Source organism: Acinonyx jubatus, chromosome B1 (genome assembly GCF_027475565.1).
Source record: "Acinonyx jubatus isolate Ajub_Pintada_27869175 chromosome B1, VMU_Ajub_asm_v1.0, whole genome shotgun sequence".
Classification (NCBI taxonomy): Eukaryota; Metazoa; Chordata; class Mammalia; order Carnivora; family Felidae; genus Acinonyx; species Acinonyx jubatus.
The window spans coordinates 141088295-141100559 of record NC_069382.1 but is presented as its reverse complement, the minus strand read 5'-3'; positions in this window follow the sequence as shown (position 1 = coordinate 141100559).

Below are 12265 nucleotides of genomic sequence, written 5' to 3'. Positions count from 1 at the left end.
AACAAGTACCTAAGACGGTGTCAAGTGCTGTGTAGCTTCCGGAAAGGAGTTTGCATTTTCTTCTGAGTTTGATGGGAAGCCAGAGGAGTGATCAGGTCTGACTTCTGGTTCGTAGATTACGCTCTGTCGCAAACTGCCTGTGGGAGGAGACCGTTGCCCCTGTCTAACAAGAGCAGATGTAGTTGAGGCTACATGGTAGGAGTGGAGGTATCTAAAGCGGTAGGATTGGGCATATGTTTTACAGGTGGAGCTGAGAGGACTTGTTGAATTTCATGTGTGGGGAGCAGGGGCGTAAGAGAAGTCAAGAGTAACCCCCAGGGAAAGGTGGTGGCTCTTGGCTGAGCTCAAGAACACTGGAGGAGCCAGTTCCGAGTGCTGATCCAGAATTGTGTTCTGAGGCTTGCTAAATCTGAGACACACAAGTAGATAGATTTATACAAGTAGATGGGTTGTATCAGATGGATAGAGAAATTTGGAGTTCATTAGGACTGCAAAAATAGCATATGGATGATAATTAAGTCCATCCAGCAGGATAAGTTCTTGCAGGGGATGAGTGTAGAGAGAAGGCAGCCAAGAGCTGAGGCTTTGGGCCACTCAGTCTTTAGTGGTAAGGAGGGAATCTTTAATGTTCAGTGCACTGTGTGGTAATCTTAACCCAGAGCAAATTTGAGCCTTGGAACTAAAAGGAAAACTGAGAAAGCTGTGAGCTTTAAATTGATTTCCTACTGTATTTTGGAAAATAAAAACTTAATTCATTTCAGAACTGCTTTAATGAGACATTCTGTTGATGCAGAAATCTGCCCTGCTAACCAAATAGAAGATAAGTATCCGAAAATATTTCTTTAATTGCATTATATCATTTGAAAGGTGTGTGTGTGTGTTTTTTAATGCACGTTATTTTATCAGATTGCCCCCTTAGTGGATTATTGACTTGCCTCCCTACCAGAAACCCTGAAGAGAAGTGATAGTTCCAATTTTTCTGCCTACAACTCAGAAACTTTAGGATTTTCTGTAATCTTTCAAAATGCAAATTAAGCCAGAGGGAAAACATTAAGGTGTGACACATATATCTATCTTAAGATGTGGTTTCCCTTCCTGCAAATTAACTAATTTTGTCTAGACAGAGGTTTTCTCCATATACACCATAAGCAATTATGACCAGTTGTTTTAGCTTGACAAAACTTTTACACACTGACCTTGGTACAATTACATACTACTTTTGATTTCTCTCACTGCAACACAAGACCACTCTGTAATTACATTTTTCCACCTATGAGGGTGTAAACACATGAATTTCTGATATCGGGTTTACTACTCATTTTCCAGTTGTGGCTTTTAATTCTAGATTTACTCAAATAAATATATTAAATAAATAAGTACATATATATACAAATTTATTCTCTAAATCTAGAGAAATATGTATAGTGGTGAAGCTTGCCATTTTGTGGCTCCTCACTTAAAGTTTTTTCACTTTCTCTGTGACATTTCATGCTTCTCCTGCCCCTGTCAAACAGCTTGTTTCCTCATCACGGAGACGGTGAGACAGATGCCAGTTAGTTGCTGTGGTGGCCTTCGGGTGCACTTTCTGTCAGCATGTTTAAAAGTAGGATGCGCTGAATAAAAGCTTAAGTATTACTTAGGTTTCTGTACCACATTACAAATTACCACAAATTTAGCGACTTAAAAACCACACACATCATCTCACAGTCTTTGGGTCAAGAGTCTGGACATAGCTTAACAGGGTCCTCTGCTCTGGATCACAAGGCTGCGATCAGGGTTCTGCCAGGCTGTGTTCTCATCCGCAGGCTCCTCTGGGGGTGGGGAGAACCGGCTTCCAAAGCTCATTCACATTAATGGTAGAATTCATGTCTTTATAGCTATAGAACTGATGGCTTCAGTTTCTTGCTGAGCAGTTGGCTAGAGTCTTCCCTCAGCAACTAATGGTCACCTGTAGTTCCTTCCCTCATGGGATCCTTCAGCATGCTCACTTAACTTTATCAGACCAGCAAGGAGAATCTGTAGCTCCAGTCAGGTGGCCAGGCTGAGTCAATACAAAATACTGTAATCACAGAGCAGCATCCATTACTTTGCCATATTCTATTGGCTAAAAGCAAGTCAGGTCCTGCCCATGTGGGAAGGAATTAAACAAAGGAATGAATGGGAGGTGGAGCTTATGGGATGCCACATACTTTTACCTTCTTGAACCTTAATTCTTAATCTGTCAAATATTCTCAGAATAAGGTGGGAGGGGGGCTACCTTTGGAAGGGGGTAGTAAATTTGATAGCAGATGTTTGTATTAAACCCTATCTTATTTAATTCCAGGCTGAGATCTTTGCAAATGGACAATAAAATAGATCAGAGTAACGATCACATTGGTCAATGATTTAACAGTATGAAGCTACCAACCACAGTTCAGATGTTTGTATCACGTATGTGTGTCTTCAGGCCAATTCTCTTCTCTGGGCTTTACTGTCTTTGGTATTACAAGGGCACCTCAAACCCAACATATTAAAAACCAAATCCACGTTCCTCCTTTCCCCAAATCTGGTCCTCTTGTAGGCTCATCCCAGGTGAACAGCACCATCCTTTGACCTGATTGTACAAATGAAATTTCAGACTCATCCTTAGTACCTGCCTCTCAATTTTGGTTTTAATGCCTAAAAAGTTCTCATTTCTGTCCATTTTCTTCCATTTTGCCATTATTCAGTCCTTGGCTCTTCTCAAGTGTTTGCTCTATTCAAGTTTGGATGTGTTTGTTTAATCTGTTTAATCATATTTGAAGGTTATTCCATCCATTGCTATTTCAGTGGATTTCTCGTTGAAGGACTCTTTCTCCCAATTTAATAATCTTGAGTCATAGTAACTACCATTATTCAATGGAAAAATAATTTACTGAGTGTATGAAGTTATAATATTTAAGGTGGCTTGGGTTACAAGTAATAGGAAACTCAATTCAGAAAAGACTAGAAGAGTTGGAGACAACAGACCTAGAAAACTCTTGGGAAGTATTGATAACAATGGGCAGTAGAGAAATGGGCCATAGCTGCACTAGGGTTTAGGATCAAGTGAGAGAGACTTTTTAAAATAGAAAATACTAAAGGCTGTATGCTGATGGAAGTAACCAGGGAACGGGAGGGTTTACAGTTGCTACAGTGATGTCCTTGAATGGATGAGTGGGGACAGAGTCTGAAGCATAAGTGGAGGGGGTGGCCTTGCAGTGGAGTGTGGACAATATTTCCATTGTAAGAAGAGGGGAGGTGGACGATGGGTGGGTAAAAAAAAAAAGTAATCTTTGGTAGGTGCTGGGGATGTGTAAAAGTTCTCTTCTGATTGCTCTGTCTTCTCAGTTAAATAGGAAGCAAGAAATCAATTGGAAATAACAGTGGAAGAGGTTTGAGTAAAGTGGAGGAATTGGGAAAAGAGATGTCTTAGAGTGGAGCTTGGGAAACTAAATGGACCAGGAAAATGTAGTTTTGAGCATCAACTTCAGACACAAAAATGCCCAAAGGAATAAGACTTTATCTTCTTCTGTGTCCCTTAATAGCCTGGAAACCTTTCCTTTGAAGCCTCCATGCAATGTCCTGTAAGGGTCTGGGTCTCAGAACTGATTTAAGCCTACCTGGGAGAGTGACCTTGGATCTGCCTTCTCACAGCACTATTTCCTTCACAACTACCAAGTTAAGCTAGAGAGCAATGCTCTGTGCTGGCTGCTGGCTGCCTTGTTTGCTATGAAATCCCAATCTGCAGAACTGTACCTGCACAGGACGAGCGGTAAATTGGGACCCAGATAATCAGTCAAGTGAACCTATGCACCTTGAACTTCCTTAGCAGTTGTATATGAGTAGCTGAACACTTGAATAGTCGCTGAGCCTTACTGTGCAGTTGTCTTCCTGTTTGTATCCCTCTGTAAAGTCAAAAAATGAAGTATTAGAATAAAGCCTAAGGTAACTTATGAGTTTGACAGTCGAAACCTATGACAATGACTGATGTGGAGCAGAATGGCATTTAAAGCAGAATTGGTATTCAAATCCTTAACTCAGTTTGTATCTTCCTGTCTCATGGCCAGAATTGGCTGGCAGACCCATTTACTGGCAAACCAGTTAGCATCAAAGGAAAAAAGGCCACAGAGATGGTCTTAGCTAATCACAATTTGCCCCTAGGGTATGGTGAGTGACAGGGTAGCACCTCTTAGAGCATACAGCTTTGTGGGGGCACATAATACTTAGACAAAATTAAAGTTATGAGTTAAGAAGGAAGGCTCGGGGCCGGGACTAGCAGTGAAAGGATATTGGGTAGGTAACCAGTTGTATCTTCTGTGTGCATATGCACAGGATAAAATAGAATCTTCTCTCAGGTCTCAGTAGCTGTTTGCTGAGACAGGGATTGATATCAGAAAGTCCTACTTCAAAGTTGACTTTCATGTTAGACATGAATTATATATTCCCCAGATATGTAACCAAGCACTAAACTCAACTTTCATTTTTCTAATTTTCATACTTCTATGAAATTGTTTAAATAATTTAAAATTTTTTTTAATTTTTATTTATTTTTGAGAGAGAGAGAGACAGCATGAGCAGGGGAGGAGCAGAGAGAGAGACAGACAGACAGACAGAATCTGAAGCAGGCTCCAGGCTCTGAGCCATCAGCACAGAGCCTGACACGGGGCTCGAACCCACGAGCTGTGAGATTGTGACCTGAGCCAAAGTCAGACGATCAACCAACTGAGCCACCCAGGCACCCCAAAATAATTTTTGTTTAATATATTTTTGATTACCTACCATGTGTAAAGCACTGTAACAGTACCAATGTCTGAAGATTGGTAAAAAAACTCATTACATCAGTGTCTTCCTAAACAACTTACTTTTTATTCATTGGTTCTTTCTTTTTTTTTATTATTATTTTTTTTAATGTTTATTTATTTTTGAGACAGAGAGAGACACAGCATGAGCAGGGAAGGGGCAGAGAGAGAGGGAGATGCAGAATGTGAAGCAGGCTCCAGGCTCTGAGCTGTCAGCACAGAGCCCGATGCAGGGCTCGAACTCACGAACCGCGAGATCATGACCTGAGCTGAAGTCGGACGCTCAACCGACTGAGCCACCCAGGTGCCCCTCATTGGTTCTTTCTTAACAAGCATTTGTTCACCTGCAGACTGAGCTCATTAGAAACATTGTGTTCCCCAGCTGGTGATGTTAAGTTGTTCTCCCATTTACCCTATACATTTAATACAGATACTTGTAGTAGAAAGGATAGGCAGACCTAAACCCAAACCCTTGCTCCTACACTTTTTAATTTCAACGCGTTTTAATCAGCTCAGGCTACCATAACAATACCAGAGACTAAATGGCTTAAGCAATAGACTTTAATTTCTCATTTCTGGAAACAGGGAAATCAAAGTTGCAGGAGAGGTAGGTTTCCTTCTGAGGCCTCCTCTTGGCTTCTAGGAAGCTGCCATCTTGCTGTGTGCTCATAATGACCTCTTCTGCACCTGGAGGGGGAGAGAGAGAAGCTCTCTGGTGTCTCTTTTAAGGGCACTCATTCCATCAGTGGGTCCCCCCATCGTGACTGCATCCAACGCTAATTACCTCCCAGAGTCTAGATTTTGGAGACAGACTGCCTGAGTTTGAATCCGGACTCTGCCACTTTCCAGTTCTGTGGCCCTGGGCAAGTTATTTATCCTCTGTGCCTCCATTTCTTCTACTGTAAAATGGGAATAATAACAGCATCTAGGCCATAGAGCTGTGGATTACACTCCTTAATGTATGTAACTTGTTTAGAACAGTGCATGGCACATCATAAATCCTCCATAACTGTTTAACTTATTGCTGCTGCTGTTGTTGAAAGAAACCTGGCTTGAAGTCAAAAGACACGTGAAGTGCTCATTTTGGAAGCATGTATTTATTTATTTTTAATGTTCATTTATTTCTGAGACAGAGAGCATGAGTCAGGGAGGGGCAGAGAGAGAGGGAGACACAGAATCAGAAACAGGCTCCAGGCTCTGAACTGTCAGCACAGAGCCCGACATGGGGCTCGAACTCACAGACGGCGAGATCATGACCTGAGCCGAAGTCGGACGCTCAACCGACTGAGTCACCCAGGCACCCCTGGAAGCATTGATTTAAAATCTCTACTCATTCTATTAGTAACATTGAGAAAGTCACTTAATTTTTCAGTATTATTTCCTCATCTGTAAAATTGGAAGAACACTTATTTCTAGAGAATCTGTGTAAGACAGTGATTAAAAGAATAGACTCCAGGGGTGCCTGGCTGGCTCAGTCAGTAGAGCATGCAACTCTTGAGCTTGGCGTCATGAGTTCAAGCCCCATGTTGGGTGTAGAGATTACTTAAAAAAAAAAAAACAAAAACACAGCATAGATTCTGGAGTTAACTCCTTGGGATCAGATTCTAACGGCACCACATTCAAGCTATGTGACCTGGTGCAAATTACTTAACCCCTGTGTGCCTCAGCTTCATTACCTATAAAATAGGGATAATAACTGTACCTTATGTTCATAGAAATGTTGCAGGAATTAAATTAGTTCCTAGTTAATATATGTGAAGGTGTCAGAACAGTGTCTGACAGTACATACATGCTGAATAATTGCATGGCACGTATAGGAAGTGCCTAATAAGTTTTAGCTAACATTCTTTTCTCGCAGGGTTTTGAGGATTGGCTGTATGAGTAGGCATGAAACCGCTTTATAGAAATTACTGGTTGGGGTGCCTGGGTGGCTCAGTCAATCGCCCGACTTCGGCTCAGGTCACGATCTCACCCGACTTTGGCTCAGGTCATGATCTCACCCGACTTTGGCTCAGGTCATGTGATCTCATGATTCATGGGCTCAAGCCCCACATCGGGCTCTGTGCTGACAGCTGGGAGGCTGGAGCCTGCTTCCGATTCTGTGTCTCCCTCTCTCTCTGCCCCTTCCCCCACTCATGGTCTGCCTCTTCAAAATGAATAAACATTAAAAAAAAAATTTTTTTTTAAAGAAATTACTGGTCAAATGTGAAGACCCAGGAGTCTGCAGTGTAGATTCCTACGGCTATGTAATTAGGCTTAACCAGGATTAGCATGTTCAGGCAGCAGTGACCATTTTGGAATTTTGTCCAGTTCAGAGCAACTCACTTAACTGCCTCCTTTAGGTGGGGATGGGTCCTGGTTACTATGTTTGTAGCTTGTGAATTGTAGAAGCAAAAGCAAAAGTTGAAGCTGCTTCCAGTATTACTGAGCACTTCATGTATGAAATTCAGGACAAAGCTTTGCACCCTGAGATAAACCAAAAGGATTGGAGTCACCCTAACTCGCTCTGATCTCCGAAATAATAAAGCCTTGAAGATTTCCTGTAAACCTGGACTTCCTAACCAAAATAACATTCTCTCTGTTTATGCTGGTATCTAAAGACATATCATGACCTTTGAGAAAATTATAATCATGTGGGAAAGTCACTGTTTCCTCACCATGAGCAGACTAATATAATTGTCATAACCTTGGTACTTTGAGGGTTTTTTTTTCCTTTAAATACTTGTGTGGGATTTTTGTTTGTTTTTGTTTTAATTTGGGAAGCCTGTTCTGAAGCCTGTTCTCTTGCACTCTTTGTAAATAAACTTTATCTTTCCTTTTCTAAATGTTTCTGTCTTGGCTTTAGTTGATTGGACTAGAGGTTGCAACCCTGACCCAAGATGGGCCAAATTCTCCCATCCAGGAAGTTGTGTTTATATTCTTTTTCAGCTTCTTAAAGCAGGAAGGTGTGAACTAAAGGACTGTGGAGCAGGGACCTTCACCAGATAGGCATCAGGGAAGTGAAGTTCATCAGTAGAGTAGAATGAGGTAGAGGCAGGGGTGGGGGTGGAGGGAGAGTGGGAACATGGCAGGGATTGGAGGGCAGCCCTGACATCCATCACCTTGACAGCCTCCAGCCTATCAGGCTGTTTTATTCACCTCACAACACTAACCATCGTCTACACATGTGTGCTGCTGACTTTATAAGAATCAGTGTTAAGCGCTATGAAGACAAGAAAATGGTCTTCATCATTGAGTCCCAACGCCTAGATCAATGCTTGGCATATAGTGGGTACTCCATAAATACTGACTGGATAAGTGAATTCTGTTTACTGGTTCATAATCAAATTAGAATTTGGAGAATTTGTGTGCCATTGTTTCAAAGATCTTGTTGTCTGCTTTGTGTTAGTACAAATGAAATTGACCAAATAATTTCATGTGATTAACTTTAAAGCCTGAGGCTTTAAAATGATAAGAGCCTCCGTTCATTCCATGGAATGAGTTGCGTTATAGCATCACTTCGAGAGGACAAAGCATCATGGATCATCATGTAGAGGGATCTGGGATGATTCCTCTCAGCCATCCTGGGGTTACAACGATAGCCCTTACGAAAAGGAGAGGGGGCAGCCATCTCGTGGTCCTGTCCACTGTGAGATCCTAGAACCTACAATCGCTTGGTTCTATGTGTGACTTACGTGGAACATTAATTATCCAAAGGAAGTTTGCTTAAAATTGCCATTTTCTTCTAAAATGTTCAAAAGAATGTCCTTCATAAGTAGCTTATTAACATGGTTATTAGTACAAACTAAAATTTTTCTCACTATCCACAAAACGCTTGTTCATAATAATGAATGGTTTGGCCATAATGAGTATTTTTCTCACTGGGTATTTAATCTATGTTAATACGGATCTGAAAACCTTCCTGTCTCAGTTAAGGAGTAATACAGATCTGTATGGTTCATTTTTGTTTGCTGTCCACGGACTTTGTTGACCTTCCTGAATCAAAATTTTTTCTATGGGCTGAAATGCCGTTTCATAAGCTTAAGTACTCCTCGAATTTTTAAAAATTAAAGTATTTATGATGTCCATCTGTTCCCAGAGTTTCCTTCTTTTTGGGTCTTTAAGTTTCCTCTCCAGTGTGTGCAGGTGTGTGTGATCAGATAAAGCCAGTTGGGAAGGAGCTATTGTTTTTTTAGAGAAGTCACTTTCAAATGATGTGGCAGGATCTTTCACAAGGTTTTGTAAGCTTTTCTTATTACATTTAGATTTCCAGAGTATTTATTTATAATGATGGCACAGAGCATAGGGTAACTGCGGCTTGTTCCCGTCTTCACTGCAAAACCAAAGATCTGTGGTCCAACTGCTCCATGTTATGTTTATTTGGGCAAAGAAACATTCCCTATAAGTCCCACCTGCATGACCACTTGGCTGAATTGTGCTCTCCGAACATTTTCTTCCTTCTGATTCTCATCTGCTTTATGTTATGCGATAATGCCTACAATCCTGTGATAATTTCACGTTTTCTTTTTCTTGTCTTCTTTAAGAAAAAAGGCAAATTTGTTCAAACTCTTTTTTTTTTTTTAAGAAGGCTTCATGCCCAACGTGGGTCTTGAACTCAAGACCCTGAGATCAAGAATCTCACACTCCACCCAGTGAGCCAGCCTAGGTACCCTCTGTTCACATTGAATTGAAAGCATTCTTAGGGGTGATTTGCAGGACGTTGGATGAAAATGGACCCATAGTCAGTCACTGTCTTTGACAGTTTACTACTATCTGTTACCTAACAATTGAGTTCTTGTGCAACTAACCTGACTCTGCATCATTCTCTACATATTAATCTGCAAAGTTCTGGGCTTTGGTCTCTAGTTTCTATCCTTCTTACTCTGTATAATGGAAATAGCCCGAACTGATTAAGTTAAATATAATCAAATTGTAAGGAAAGACTAAGTGAGCATGAATAACAAGTTGTACACCTCGTCAAAAGGATATTCAAATAGAGAATGACCTTGGAAGACTGTTGTGTCACTCAGAACTCTATCCCTGTTATTAAGGAATTACCGGGACGGTTCATCTATTCAGCATTTGTCACTGCAGCAGCCTCTCCAGTTGTCTCTTGACTATGTCTAAATGATGATAATTTTTCTAAAGTCTTGAAATGTAAATGATTCCTGTCGGGCACAGGCCCAGAGACCGAGCCTACTGTTAATGGCCTGCTCATCCAATTGCCTTTAATGGAGATATAATAGCCACTAAGATCTTTACCAAGCCCTTGGGTATTAGAGGACAGTTTTGGCAATTAGTGCAGCAGCAGCTATTGGTTTTGAACTCTCTGCAGCCATGAATTTGACTTTAAGCAGGTGATTATTTCCTCCAGTGGTAGACAAGTGGACTTTTGTGTGTTCCTTTTATAACCACATGAAACTTTTTGTTGTTTTTATTTTTTTTTTTGGCAATCTTCATTTTTTTTTAATGTTTTTATTTATTTTTGAGACAGAGAGAGGCAGAGCATGAGCAGGGGAGGGGCAGAGAGAGAGGGAGACACAGAATCCGAAGCAGGCTCCAGGCTCCGAGCTGTCAGCACAGAGCCCGACGCGGGGCTCGAACCCACGGACTGTGAGATCACGACCTGAGCCGAAGCCGGACGCTTAACCGACTGAGCCACCCAGGCGCCCCTGCAATCTTCATTTATTAAAGGTCTTTTTGATGACCTGACTTAGCCACGAGTGGCTACTAGGTTGCACCATATATGACAGTTGCTGTACCGAGTTGAGGTCATGACACCACATTTTGCTCAGTGGGACAACATTATTCTCTTCAATTAGTCATGTGGCAGCACCAAAAAAGAATGGATATGTTCGGCATTTTTTAAATTCTTTTAAAATTTTAATTCCAGTTCAGTTAAAATAGAGTACCATATTAGTTTCAGGTGCACAAGATAGTGATTCAACAATTCTATACATTACTCCGTGCGCATCATGAGAAGTGTTCTCTTTAATCCCTCCCCTTCACCTGTATCACCTCCCTCCCACCCACCTCCCCTCTGGTAACCATCAGTTTGTTCTCTATAGTTAAGAGTCTGTTTCTTGGTTTGTCTCTTGTTTTTCCTTTGTTCATTTGTTTTATTTCTTAAATTCCACATATGAATGAAACCATATGCTATTTTTCTTTGACTTATTTCACTTAGCATTATACTCTCTGGATCCATCCATGTTGTTGTAAATGGCAAGATTTCAATTCTTTGTTATGGTTGAATAATATTCCATTTTACATATATACCACATCTTCCTTTTCCATTCATCAATCAATGGACACTTGGGCCGCTTCCATGATTTGGCTGTTGTAAATCACGCTGCGATAAACATAGGAGTGCATATATTCTTTCAAATTAGTGTTTTTGTATTCATTGGTTAAATACTAGTAGAATTACGGGATCATGTGGTAATTCTATTTTTTTAAGTTTATTTATTTATTTTGAGAGAGAGAGAGAGAGAGACAGAGAGAGAATCCTACACAGGCTTCGTGCTGTCACTGCAGAGCCCGACTCAGGGCTCAGTCTCACGAATGGTGCGATCATGACCTGAGCGGGAACCAAGAGTCAGATACTTCATCGACTGAGCCGCACAGGTACCTATGGTAATTCTATTTTTAATTTTTTGAGGAACCTCCATACTGTTTTCCATAGTGGCTGTACAAGTTTGCATTCCCATACACGGTGCATGGGAGTTCCTTTTTCTCCACATCCTTGCCAACACCGTTGTTTCTTGTGTTTTTGATTTTACCCATTCTGACAGTTGTGAGATGATATCTCATGGTGGTTTTCATTCGCAAGAATGGATATTTTTGATGGGCTATGCATCTGCCACCATGTAGGAACAGTAAAATCTTTAGGCAAGCTTTGAAAGGCACTAAGATACTTTCTTATGTCCAGTAAGAACACTTTCCCTCTACCCTTTCAGGTTAAATGAATGGTATCCTGTGAATTTAACTAACAAAAGACAGATGAACAGAAAAGGAATACAAACTTATTTTTTTAAGTGCATAGGAGTTGAAAGAAAAGTGAAACTAGAAAGGGCTCGACTTGGGGTTGGATTTTGGGTTCACAGACAATAAATTATGGGGAACTAGGAAGTAGAAGGACTAATGGAAGATAGGGTTATTTTAGTTAAGTTTGTTTATGCAAAATCATGTCAGTGTTGACTCTCCGTCTCTGATGATAAGAATGTTCTTCTCTTCCTGGTACAGTTGGGGGGCACACCTTCACAAAGGGAGATTTATGCCCTTCTTTCAGGCAGATAAGGAAAAGGTAGGGAGCTACTCCTGGAGTAGCTCAATTCTCAATTGCCTTCAGCTCAAAATTAACCTATACCAAAATGGCATATTTGGGGTGACATAGCCTAATCCCCTTCAAATGCTAACCCATTTTTCAGAGTAGAAGATTGCAGTGTAAGAAAAAATTGAAAGAAATTTGTGTCCCCAACTCCTCCTTT